The 13,553-nt window shown below is 40.8% G+C and overlaps 1 protein-coding gene across 2 annotated transcripts in view; it reads right to left on the minus strand.

Moving 5' to 3' along the window:
- Phf6 (PHD finger protein 6) overlaps positions 1-13,553 on the minus strand; it is a 56,273-nt gene that overhangs the window by 3,316 nt on the left and 39,404 nt on the right. The window contains exon 11 of one of the 2 annotated variants that reach the window (XM_048450328.3): positions 10,476-13,498. The exons of the other annotated variant lie outside the window; for it this stretch is intronic. The gene's annotated coding sequence lies outside the window, so the exon portion shown is untranslated. Of the gene's footprint in view, positions 1-10,475; positions 13,499-13,553 lie in introns of those variants that run through there. 2 annotated transcript variants of the gene reach the window in all.

The raw sequence follows: 13,553 nt of genomic DNA on the forward strand, positions 1-13,553 counted from the left end.
ATTGCAAGCACATGACAACCATACTTAGCTTTCTATGTGGGTGCCGGGGGAAAAAAAAATTCAGGACCTCCTGCTTTTACAAGCAGCACTTTACCAACTGAGCCATCTTTCTAGCCCCTCCTTTTTCTTTTGCGCATGCGTGTGTGTGTGTGTGTGTGTGTGCGCGCGCGCGTGTGTGTTACACAGCGTGTTTGTGTATACTCACTCATGCATATGTGCATTGAGTCTAGAGATGAATCAGTGTCCATCATCTTTACTCAATGATCTCCACCTTATTTGAAACAGAGTTGCTGACTCAGTCTGCAGCTCTGTTTCAGCTAAACTGGCTGGCCAGCAAACCCCAGGGATCCTGGCTCCATGCCCCAGCATTAGGATTAGATGCATGCACTTCTATACCTACCTTTGACATGTGTGCTGGGGGATCCAAATTTGAATCGTCATTCTTACATATTAGGCACTTTACCCACTGTTCTCCACAGACATCCCCCTCCGCCTCCCTTGTTTCTTTAGATAAAGGGTTATATCGTGCAGGCTGGCCTCCAACTCACTATGTAGCCGAGGATGACCTTTAGGGTCTGATTATCTTCCCTCTACCTTCCAACACGGGCAAATGCTAAGCTTACAGGTGTGCACTATCATGTCAAGCTAAGTAGTGTCTTACAGTGGCAGAAGACTAAACGACACAATCATGGGACATTAGGGTAGGGGGAAGGAAAAAAGTCAGAAAAGGAGTGGCACGGTCTTAAAGGAATGAAAATCCAAGTGAGAGTTTCCAGGAAAAACTCAAATAAATGAATAACGATGTGACTATTTGAGGTTTTGTGTTGATCTTTCTAGGAGGTGATCTATGAGCTCCTGGCTACATTTCCAATTCCTTGATTGGAATTGTTATTGAAGTGTTCCAAAGTTCACAGCAGAGGCGGTCTGCAGACTCACCCTCCTACCTGCCTGTTCCTCCGGGAGAAAGGAAATATGTCAGGCCTTCTTCCTAAGCAACACGCTTTTCAAATAAGATTTATCTTTATGCGTGCATAAGCCTGCTTGTCTGAATGTGCGCCAGGTGTGTGCAGGTACCCACAATGGGAAGAAGAGGGGGACAGCTCCCCAGGAACCCGAGTTACAGGTGGTTCTGAGCTGCCTGATGTGGATTTTGGAACTGAACCCAGGTCCTCTCTAAGAGCAGCAAGTACTGAGTCATCTCTCCAGCCCCCAGCATCGTGCTTTGTATACAAAACTACTTTAGTTCCAGGACAGCCAGAGATAAAGTGAGAAACCCTGTCTCAAAAAACTAATAAGTCAAAAAAATTAAAAAATACAACTATTTTTGTGGCAACTTGCCATCTCCATCACAGTCATGAAACTGTAACTGAGGAAAATCTTGAACTTCTGACCCTCCTGCATGCACCTCCTCCATGCTGGGATTATAGGTAGGCAGCACAGCACCATGCCTGGTTTGTGAAGTGCTGGGAATAAAACCTGAGACTTCATATATATGCAAGCACCCTACCCATTGAGCTCTGTCACTACCTTTAAACACAAACTGTCTTGTTCGACATTTTATCCTCATACCCCCAATATTCTGGTTAGCTCACTGTTGGGGAATATTATGTTCAAGTGTATGACTTTTGTTTACGCTGCATTTGTGGAACTCTGTGAAGCTGTGTTACTGTGCTTGTCTAAAAATGCCTGATGGTCCTCATAAAGAGATGAACAGCCAATGGTGAGGCAGGAGAAAGGCTAGGTGGGGCTAGCAGGCAGAGAGAAAAAATAGAAGGAGACCCGAGAATAAGGGGAGCAAGGAGCAAATCAGAGAACAAGAATAGGAGGATGTCAGGGGCCAGCCACCCATAGACTAAGAAGGAAAGTAAGATATATGGAAGTAAGAAAGATAAAAGCCCAGAGGGAAACGGTAGTCAGTATAATTTAAGATAAGAAAAGCTGGCTAGAAACAAGTTGGGCATTCATAATTAAGACTAAGCCTCTGTGTGTGATTTATTTGGGAGTTGGGTGGTGGGTCCCTCGAAAAAACAAAAAGAGTAAAATGCCACACAATAGCTCTCCTAAGTGATTAGGATACATATGATAGGTTGAAATGCTTACTAACAATTCTTTTAAGACATGCCTACAAAGAATGTTGTATTTAAAAATAACATTAAGCCTGGTGTAGGGACACACACCTTTAATCCCAGTACTTGGGAGGCAAAGGCAAGCAGATCACTATGAGTTTGAGGCTTGTCTGGTCTACAGAGCATATTCCAGGGTAGGCAGGACTATAATAGTGAGACTCTGTCTCAAAAAACCCAAAGTTAAAATTCCACTTTGGAGGCCTGGGGAGATGGCTCAGTGGATAAATCACTTGCGTGCAAGCACAAGAACCAGAGTTTAAATGCCAGGAACCTACATAAAGTCAGGAATACAAGCCTGTATTTCCAGTGTTTCAGTGATGAGCTATGAAGTAGAGACGAGAGATGGTCTGGGAGCCCACAGGCCAGCTATCCTGAGGTACAGCAGAAAAGAAGGCACAAGGCGAAGACTGACACCCAAGGTTGTTCTCTGACCTCCATATATGCTGTCTTGGAAAGTGTGTGTGCACGTGCATGTGTGTGCATGCACATACACACACTTCCAATTCTCTCTATCACACATACTCCAACTCTCTGACAAGTAATTTTCTAAACCAGGTATCTTCCAGTGTGCTTGCTCTGTAACCAAACTCACATGAAACCAGAATGGACCACTGCTTCTAGGTGCTAATAAATCAGCATTAACTATAGAACATAAGCTTATTGGGGTTTAAGGATCAGGAACATTTGAAAATAAGTTTTAGTATTCAATTGTCTAGCTTACCTCCGAAAGGTAAATGGTTGCAGGCCCCACAACTACTGAAGTTCTAAGTTACAAAAAGTGCTCTCATTAAATCACTTTATTTTGTTGCCTCCTACTTAATTATTTAACAAACTGGCAAAGATCAACTAAGCAGAAACATGATCAAAGGCTGGTTTACTAGTAAAACAACAAACCTATTTATTTATTTGTTTTTAGACAGGGTTTTGCTGTAGCTTTGGAGCCTGTCCTGGAACTCACTCTGTAGATCAGGCTGGCCTTGAACTCAGAGATCCACCTTTCCCAGTCTCCCAAGTGCTGGGATTAAAGGTGTGCACCGCCGCCGCCTGGCACCAAACCTCGTATTTTTGTAATGTTTCAACATTTGAAAATAAATTTAATGTTTCACTAATGTTATAGTACCAATTAGCATAAAATGTAATGAGGAATTAGAAAAAAATTCGTGATGATTCACCCTTGACTGTATTCATTTAGATACTTTTGTGCTGACTATCCAGCGTAATGGGTCCCTGTTTGTTTGGGTTTTTTTTAAACTAATAATTTCTTTTCAGACATGTAAACATTGCTAAATTGAAATTGCTTGCTACTGCTACATAAAAAAATCATTTTTAGCAAACAAAACAAAAGCTCATTTCCTGGCTAGTCTCAGACTGTATTTATGTAAAGCCAAAACAAGCAGCTGAAGTTAGAAGTTCAGATGATGCTTTCTTTTTTTCACAAAACTGACCAGCTGTTAGACACAGTCATAACTGTGGGAATAAGAGCCACCACACAACAGGAAAAAAGGCTATGGGAGTTCTTCAATAAACGAGTATTGCCTTGTCAAGCCATGAAACTAAAGCAAATATGACCCTGAGTGAAGCAGGCCTAACTGGAAACACCAGACTCTTCAGAAATCAAGTGAAAGGGAAATGACTGACCACCACAGTTAGTAAACATAAAATCAAACAGTGTGTGTTGGGGTTAGGGGGGAGTGGGGACAAGGTCCCACAGTAGCCTAGGCTGGACTTGAACAAGCTATATAGCTGAGGATGGCCTTGAACTCCTGATTCTCCTTGCTTCCACCTCCCAAATGCTGAAATTTCTGGGGTGAGTCATCATTCCCAGCCAGGATAAAACCTTTGAATTCTTTTGTAAATGAAACAGGGCCAGGTTTCTCAAAGACAATTCATATATTATTGAGATATTGTATTATTGAGATATTGTCTCTTTGGCCTTCACAGCAAAATCTAAAACCCATGTAATGTATTTTTGAAAAAAGAACGATACATGCTTTCCCCCCTACTAATTTGAGCACCCCCCATTTTTTGAGACAGTGTTTCATATTATAGTCATAGAACTCACTAGGTAGCCAGGGCTAGCCTCAAACTGATGACAATCCTCCTGTCTCACCCTTCCAATACTGGGATGGGATTATAGGTTTGAGCCATTATGGCTGCCTGTATCCTTCTAAAGTGGAGAAGAAGGTAAACTTAACCTTCTAAATGGCATGAAATTTTTGGATAGCAATTCTTATCACAACATGAAACATACATAGCTCCACATTTGGAAATTCAGCTTAAGACATTATTTGCCTAAAAATGTAATGGTGCACGCAAGACTAGGTAGAAAAAAATCTAGTTCATCCACACCTTCAAATACACAGGGCTGCTAAGAAGAACGTAAGAAACTACATGTGCTGACATCTTATGTGCTGAAGTGCAAAAGCCAAGGTACAGAATTAAGTAGCATTTTAACATTAATAGGTGTGATCCTATTAATGTTAAAAGAAAACTGGGGCTGGGGAGATGGCTCAGTTGACAAAACACTTGTTGTGTGCACACGTGTGAGGCAGAGTTAAGATCCCCCAAACCCACATAAAATGGCAGGGGTGGTGAACAGCTGTAATCCCAACATAAGGAGGCAGCCAGGCAGATCCCTGAGCTCTGTGGCCAGCCAAAGCAGCCAAGTCAGTGGACTCCAAGTTCAGTGGAACACCCCATCTCCAAAACATAAGGTATATGACAATTGAAGAGTACACTTCATGTTGATCTCTGGCCTTCCCATGCACCTAAAGGTCTTTACACACACACACACACACACACACACACACACACACACACACACACACACAAGGTGGGTGGGAGGTAGGGGTGCTTTGAAAGAAAATGGCCCCCAAAGGGAGTGGCACTGTTAGGAGGTGTGGCCTTGTTGGAGGAAGTGTGTCACTGTCAGGGTGAACTTTGAGGTCTCCTATGCTCAAGTTATGGACAGTGTCACAGTTTGCTTCCTGTTGCCTGTGGATCAAGATGTAAGACTGTCAGCTCCTTCTCCAGCCAGCACCAGGTCTGCCTGCACGTTGCCATGTCCTGCCATGATAATGAACTAACCCTCTGAAACTGTAAGCCACCCAATTAACTGTTTTCCTTCATAAGAGTTGCCAGTCATGGTGTCTCTTCACAGCAATAAAAACCCTAAGACAGACAGACAGAAAGAGTGAGTGGGGGGTATATCTTCTATATGTATAAAAGCATGTACAAGGTATGCAATAATTTTGGAGACTAGGTTGAGCAGAAAGGGGAGATTTCAAATTCGGCTTCATATACCTTTCTGTATTTTAAATGTGTATAATGACAAAACATTAAGATTGGGTTTGTTGTTATTTGTGGTGATGGAAGTGTGTGTGTGTGTGTGTGTGTGTGAGAGAGAGAGAGAGAGAGAGAGAGAGAGAGAGAGAGAGAGAGAGAGGTCTCAGGTAGCCCAAATTGTCCTCCTGGGTACTGGGCTTGCAGGCAAGTGCTAGGGATTATGCTCACGTGATACCATTCCCAGCTTTAGTTTTGCAAAATGCTTAGATAAAAGGCAGACAACAAGATTCTTTGTGAAAAGCGTGTTCATTCACTCACAGCTAAGGTTCAGAGATGACTGCAGAAGAGGATCGGGGAGTGTGCTATGTGAGTGTGTCTTCTAGTAATGTCAGAAGCTACTTTCAAAGTCACACCAGCAGGAACATCAGCTGAACAAGCATGACAACAGACCTGCTAACATGGAAGGGGGAAAGCCCAGGAGGCCTCAACGCTACCCAAAGAGCCGTAGGCAACTGAGGAGTGCTGAGAGCAGGAGAAACATTCTTCCCCAGGGAAGAGCGCGCCAACTGGTTATCCAGTGCTCAGCCCTGAAATATCCATATGGCTAGCATACAGAATGAGACACACATATGCATGTAACAGCAATTAATGAAAAAAGAGGCCATGGATTTGAAAGGGAACAAAGAGGGATTACAAGGGAGGAAAGGAAAGGGGGGAATGATGTAATTATTATTATAATCTAAAAAAATTAATTTAAAAATATGAAGTATGTCATTCATAACCTCAGCATACTTGTAAGGTCATACATTCACCAATTATTATCTGATATCAGACACTCTTCACTGCCAAAAGATAACCCTACACCTATTAACAGTCCCTCACTGCCCCATCTCTGTAGCCACTGGCAATCAATAATAATCTACCTTTTACCTTTGACTTTCTGAGAACTTCATATAAATTGAGTCATGCCATTTGCGAATGTGACCTATTGTGTCTGGTTTCTTTTTGTTGTTGTTGTTGAGACAGGGTTTCTCTGTGTAGCTCTGGCTGTGCTGAAACTCACTCTGTAGACTAGACTGGCTTTGAACTCAAGAGATCCCACTTGCCTCTGCCTCACAAGTGCTGGGATTTAAAGGTGTGTGCCATCACTGCCTGGCTGGTATCTGGCTTCTTTAAGCATTTTTTCATGGTTCATCACCACTAAGCATATATCAAGAATTTGCTCCATTTTAAGGCTATAGATTACTTTTTCTGTTTTTAATTATGTGTGGGTACGTGCATGCACACGCTTGTGGGTGCCTGCAGAGGCCATAAGAAACAACTGGATTCCCTAGAGCTGGATTTACAGAAGGTTGTGAGCCATAGGGTGTGGGTTCTCAGAACTGATCCCAGTCCCTCTGCTAAGCCATCTCTCCAGATTACTTTTTAAAAATTGTGTGTGTGTGTGTGTGTGTGTGTGTGTGTGTGTGTGTACAAGCATGGGTGTAAGTGCTTGAGGAGTTCAGAAGAGGGGTGGAATTTCTTGGAGCTGGACTTAGCTGCCCAACATGGGTGCTGAGAACTGAACTTGGGTCCTCTGTAATGTGAGGGCAGCAAGCATTAACTCCTGAGCCATTTCTCCAGTCCCTACAGATAACTGTTACAAAAGATTTATTTCTACCAGGTGGTTGTGGCACACGCCTTTAATCCCAGCACTCAGGAGGCAGAGGCGGGCAGATCTCTGTGAGTTCCAGGCCATCCAGGCGAGCTTGATCTAGAGTGAGTTTCAGGACAGCCAGGACTGTTACACAGAGAAACCCTGTCTCAGGTAGTTGGTTTTTTGTTTTTTCTGTTTTGTTTTGTTCTGTTTTTTTTTTTTTTACTCTTTGTTCTTTTGGGGGGGGGGCTGCCACACAGTTCCCAAATACACAGAGGCTTATTCTTACTTATGAACGCCAGCCTTAGCTTGGCTTATTTCTCGTCAGTTTTTCTTAAATTATCCCATCTACCTTTTGCCTCTGGGCTTTTTACCTTTTTCTATTCCTATATATCTTTTCTTCTTATTCCATTTGGCGGGCTGTGTTGCTGGCCCTTGTTGTCCTCTCTTCCCTTTGTTGTTCTTCCTATCTTCTCTTCCTAGATTTCTCCTATTTTCTCTGCCTGCCAGCCCCATCTTTGCTTTCTCCTGCCTAGTTACTGGCCAATCAGCTCTTTATTAGACCAATTGGGTGTTTTAGATAGGCAAGGCAAAATAACACAGCTTCACAGAGTTAAAGAAATGCAACATAAAAGAATGCAACACACCTTTGGATCATTAAACAAATGTTCCACAGCATAAACAAATGTAACACATCTTAAACTAATATTCCACAAGATTTACTTCTATTTTTGATTATATGCATATGTGTGCATCTATATGTGGGTATGTGCGCATGAGTACAGGTGCCCAAGAAGCCCAGAAGAGGGTGCTGGGTCCCCCAGAACTAGAATGAGGTGGTTGAGCTGCTCAATGTATAAATTCAACTGCTGAGCCATCTCTCATCTAAAGTAATCATCTTAGATTACTTTTATAAATAATTTAAAAATCCTAAATGGTTCTGATTTCTAAAATATGTGAAAGCACTTCACCCTTCTGGACAAATCACTCTACAGGAAAACAAAAGAACATCTTGAAACCCAGCATCCATGTTACGACATTATTTCTGCCTCGATATTCCTAACTCTTAATACCTAGTAACAGGTCTTGCTTCCAAGATTACCCACCACACAACAGTTCGTTCATTCTCTCTCTCTCTCCCTCTCCTTCTCTCTCTCTCTCTCTGTGTGTGTGTCTCTCTCTCGCTGTCTCTCTCTCTCCAAAAGGACAAAGAGAAAAAAAAACCCAGAACAAAACAAACAAAAACCCACCTGAGACAGGGTTTCTCTGTGTAACAGTCCTGGCTGTCCTGGAACTCACTCTAGACCAGGCTCCTTAAACAGTCCTTCTGTTCTCACATGGCTTTATTCAAGTATTATCAGTCATACAATACACGTAGCTAGGGCCTTGTCCGTCTGGCTTTTATTTTCCCCATCTCCCCACTAGTATCATAACACAGTCACAGAAAAAGGCAAAGGCATAATTTGGAAGTTTGTGATCTGTTTCTGAGACAAAGTCTTAAGTAGCCCAGGCAAGTCTTGAACTTGCTAGGTAGATGAGGGTGGTCTTACACTCCTGATTCCCAAGTGCTGGAATTACAGGTGTGCACCACTGTTTATTTTTGTGACTGGGTCTCACCAGGTAGTTCAAGTTGGCCCTAAAATGTGTGATCATCCTGCCTCTGCCCCGAGTGCTGGGATTATGTTTATGAGCCACTTTGCCCTCTGCCTCTCTCCCTCTCTATAGGAGGCTACACCTCACTATGTAGCTTTGTAGACCAGACTGGCCTTGAATTCACGGTCCACAAAGCCCTCCTGTCTCTGCCTCCCAACCGCTACTGCTGGGATTAAAGGTGTGTGACACCATGCCTGGCTCTCTGCTGCCTTCACAAAATGTCAGGTCTGACTGGCTTCACCACGCTGACCTCATGGACAACACACCTCCCATAGTAACATTTTCAAATGTAACTTTCTCCAAGCGATAGTTACTTGACAGTTTTCATCTTCTAAATAAAGTCAACCATATATTTTTGTTGTATATTGTTAATGTCCACTTGAATCCTCATCCAAACAAGGTGGTTAGTCGATACAGAAACTAGCACTTGCCTTCACAACTGAAGACACTTAATATACAAATAGGAGGTTTTGTTTTGGTATCTTTAATAAAGAATAGAACTGGGGCTCAGCTTAGTTTGTTGTTTTTGTAGACGATGCAAGTTTGGTCCCCAGCACATGACAAAATTGTTTTCTGGTCTTCTTTAGAAGTAGGACAACTCTCTTCTCTTCTCTTCTCTTCTCTTCTCTTCTCTCTCTCTCTCTCTCTCTCTCTCTCTCTCTCTGTGTGTGTGTGTGTGTGTGTGTGTGTGTTTGTGTGTGTGTGCGTGCACACACACATCCTTTTTCAAAAAGATGGGCCTGGTAGACCTGGTAGGTAAACGAGGCATGACTGCACACCTGTAATACTAGCACTTGGGAAGTGGAGGCAGAAGAATGAGGAGATTATGGTCATCCTTAACAATACAACCTGTGCTATATGATACCTTATCTCTAAATAAATGCATAGATGGCCTGGTTATTAAATTTTCCTAGAAAATAGTAGTAGGGCTTCAATATGACCTTTAGCAATTGCTAGGGTCTACAGATGGAAACAATAAGCAAGTTGTCAACGGTTGTATTAGCAAAAAAAAAAAACCCATATCACTCTTCATTTCCATATTTTATTAGTCATTTAGATAAGACTTAATCATGAATTTTAAATACATAGAGACACACTTGTGCCAGGAACCAGTAGGTAGCATTTGTAGAAAAGCACATTATACGTTTCAGCTATCCCTCCATAAGAATGCAGGGTTAGAAACTACATATGGGAAACATACAGTTCATGAATTGAAGCTTTGATTCCTGACCTGGGTAGGATCAAGCTCAACGCACGAGCAAAGTTCCAGCAGCAAGCAGGTGGAATAGCTGAATGACCATTACTTGTCAGCTAATCTGTACTGAGTGTTTTGATGTGTTCATTTGCAGAGTTACAAACTGACTTGGTGGCAGCGGACTTGTATTGGGGATCTGAACCATGTATTAGAAGTCCAAGACAGAATGCAACTCTATTGTCTTTAAAAGGTTGCTGTTCCTCTGCATGACGCCATCTTTATCTTTACATTGCCAAACTCTGAACTGATCACATTCATTTTTGTTCAACCAGACTTCTAGTCCAACTGTTTTTGAGGTATGAATCACACCAGGGGACTGAACTCAGGACCGAGAGTATGCTGGTTGATCCCTACCACTGAACTACCTCTCTAGCCCTCCTCCCATATTTGTTTATCTTCAAACGATTAAACATACTAGACTTTTGTACTTCACTTGGAGTAAAGAGCGAGTGAATGCACAAAGCACTACTGTTGTTACCAAACAACCGTGGATACATGCTCTTACAAAAAGACACAGATCTGAAATTCAGAACTCATTTATTGAACGAATACATATGCAAGAATACCAAGAAAAGGAAACTAATACTACGAACTACAATTTTGAAAATAAAGCCAATATAACAGGAACAAAATATACATAACATGTGAGGAATGTTTGATTTTTGACCCATGAAGCATTCCTTATCTTTACAATTAACTTAAATGTCTGCTAAAACAAAACTGTGCCTTGGTCTAACTTCAGTGCTTTCTCAAAAAGCAACAACATTCTACAACACTTTTGCTTTGAGATATTTGAGATTCACACATTTGTTCAAGTACATAGATTGGATTCAATAGCAGATCTATAGATCACGTTATTCTGTTAGTATCTTGAGTAGTGTATACTGAACAAGTACCACCTCAAGTTTGAAACTGCTGATCCTTGAAATGAAATTTACTTCAGGTGTGGGTTTTTAAACAATGAGATGAAAGTAAAACGCCCCCTCCCCCCAGGAACTTATTAAAGTATAGAAACTCAAGTCTACCCTTCTACTCTAAAGAACATTTCCTACTAACGTTTCTGGTAAGGCAATAAACGCACCAGAATAATCTTCAATATACGCTTGCAAAGATTACACGTTTTAATATTAATAATGACAAAAAAGAATAAAACAAATACAGAAAAAACAGGAAAAAAGACGCATCAAAATTTCAGGCTAAAATACGCATAAGACAGCAATGGCAGTATTTTTGGAAATGATGTAAATGCCATATATTTACCAAATAATGTCATGCTTATTAAAACTACAGTTAAGGACTTAAGAGATGTACAGTAAATACACTGCTGAGGTCCATTTATCTAAATATTAATACCACAATGTAATTACTAGCCAGGTGATGAAGATGCTACTTGGGAACACAAGTACTGTACAATTTTTACATTGTAAGGCACTTTTACTCAGCATAGAATGAAAACAGAAACAAAGAATCAAATTATTGAACGTTTACACTCAAACATGAGTTTTTAATGTGACTTCAGTTTTAAATGAAGGTTATTTAGCCAATCACACCACAGTGAGAAAAAACAGGTAGTCAGCCACTTATCTAACCAACCAAAAGGTAAAGTGCTTTTCTGGTTGCTAGTGGCAGAGAAAGGGCTGAAGAAACCCATACAAAGTCATACATTTACTACATATCAAATCCATCAACTGACAGCTATAGTATTTGAAGTCCTGTATATAATTATTGACTGGCCATAATTACCCCTGGCACCTTCCATTTTTCTTAAAAAATTCATTACAGTAGTTGTCCAAAAATGAAGGAGCTCTATTTCTCCATGGGTAAGTTCTATGGCACACAATGTAAAAATTACCTAGACACAGTGATTTAAAGATTTAAAAAATAATGTTTTCAAGCTGTTATAAGGAAATAAAGTACAGATCCTTTGGAAAAAGTCACATCGCTTGGTAAACAAACTGAGATCTGTCCTTGCACTTCAAGTCATGATGAACCTTGAAAATTAATCACATACACATCATGGCATATTAAGAGCAAAAGGAGAAGACGTACAAGGCAATCCACTACTAAAGCTAGTTTCCTTCTAAAATAACAATAAAAGATGGTTAAAATAAAGCAAGCATCGAGTCCCTTGATTTAAGTAAATGTGTAAATACACACTTTAACAAACATGATCTTAAGGGACTAGCAGTTTAAAAATTCAGTCAATAAGCACAGTGTAATTTTCCACCTGTTACATTTAAAAATGCTGTTCAACCAGCTGCAGAAAAGATCAATGTACAGTCAAGTTAGTATGCTGTTTCTTATTTGCAAATCTGATTCATTGTGGTAGGTTAACTAATAATTGAGAGCTCAGAATCCCTACCTTTCATACTGAGGTGCTATGGTAATATTAGGCAGACCACAACTAATTTTTTTTTGGTTTTGCCATAAAGAAATATATAAATGTGCTTCAGCAGGTAAGTGGAAGAGCGCCACTAGTGTGAGACGCCAGTGGAAATCCTTTCTAAAAACCTGGTGATTAAGAAACACTTCTGAGCCCTAGAAGAAAGCAGGGCACAAAAGCCTATTCAATATGTAAGCAAACCAATGACTGAAAGCATTAAATAAAGTTTCTAAAATAGTGGTCACAAAATCAAAAATAAATACTGTTTTACTCAAAGACTTTTTTCCTTTTTCTTTATAATCTGTTAGCACATGAGACCTTCTGATATACTTTGGACCAATATGTGAAGTGTTTCACACAACAGGGCACTTGATAGGAACTCGTTTTGGACATGGTGTCCAAAGTCCTTAGCGCATTGGTAACCTCTTTAATCTCATAGAGGTTTAATTGGCTGCTGTCAAACATTATTTTGCCAGAAGCTCTCTGTACAGCACAGAAAGGTGTACTGACAGGAGAATTCCGGCAGCTGCACTAGAGCTCAGAGCTTATCATCACCAGTTGCCCAGAGTCCATGCTGGTCAGTGAGAACAACTCGAAAAAGGACCATAGGAAGGCTTCAGCACACTTCTTGGAAGAAACGTTTAACATCTGCTGTCGAAGCCAACATAAAAGAAGGTTCTTTTCATTTGTAGTTTCCATTGCTTGAGTACGAAAAAAAAGGTTCACAAGTTACCAGGTGTTGCCACCAGAGGCGTGCTTGCATGGTGAAGGACAACTTGCTTCCGGTTTCCTTTGAGCATGGATCCACTACAAACTTAACCATTCTAAATAGTAGAACTTTGTTCAGTCCAGAAATACAGTTTACTTCATCCAATGTCTGTTTTAACTGCTGACAGTATACACAGGGTTAATAGTGTTTCCATTGCTTCCCAGAAACTGCAAACTACAGCTACATAATATCAATATGTCAAATTCCGCCATCTAGTGAAGGCTCAGAAAACAAACAAGGGGCTTTTCCGCAGTTCAGTAAAGGATCTAAGAGTGGGGCAGTAAAAAGTTACAAACCCTTTTTTTTTAATTAGAAAAGAGTGAAAAACAAAAAAGCATAGGAGTTACAGATGTCTTATTCTCAGTTTTCTAACTCTCTCTGTCCCAGGAACCTGTTTAAAAGATGATAAAATATGTAAAATATGATGCTTAAGGTGATATAACCAA

The sequence above is a fragment of the Myodes glareolus genome, chromosome X (assembly GCF_982192425.1).
Source record: "Myodes glareolus chromosome X, mMyoGla1.1, whole genome shotgun sequence".
Classification (NCBI taxonomy): Eukaryota; Metazoa; Chordata; class Mammalia; order Rodentia; family Cricetidae; genus Myodes; species Myodes glareolus.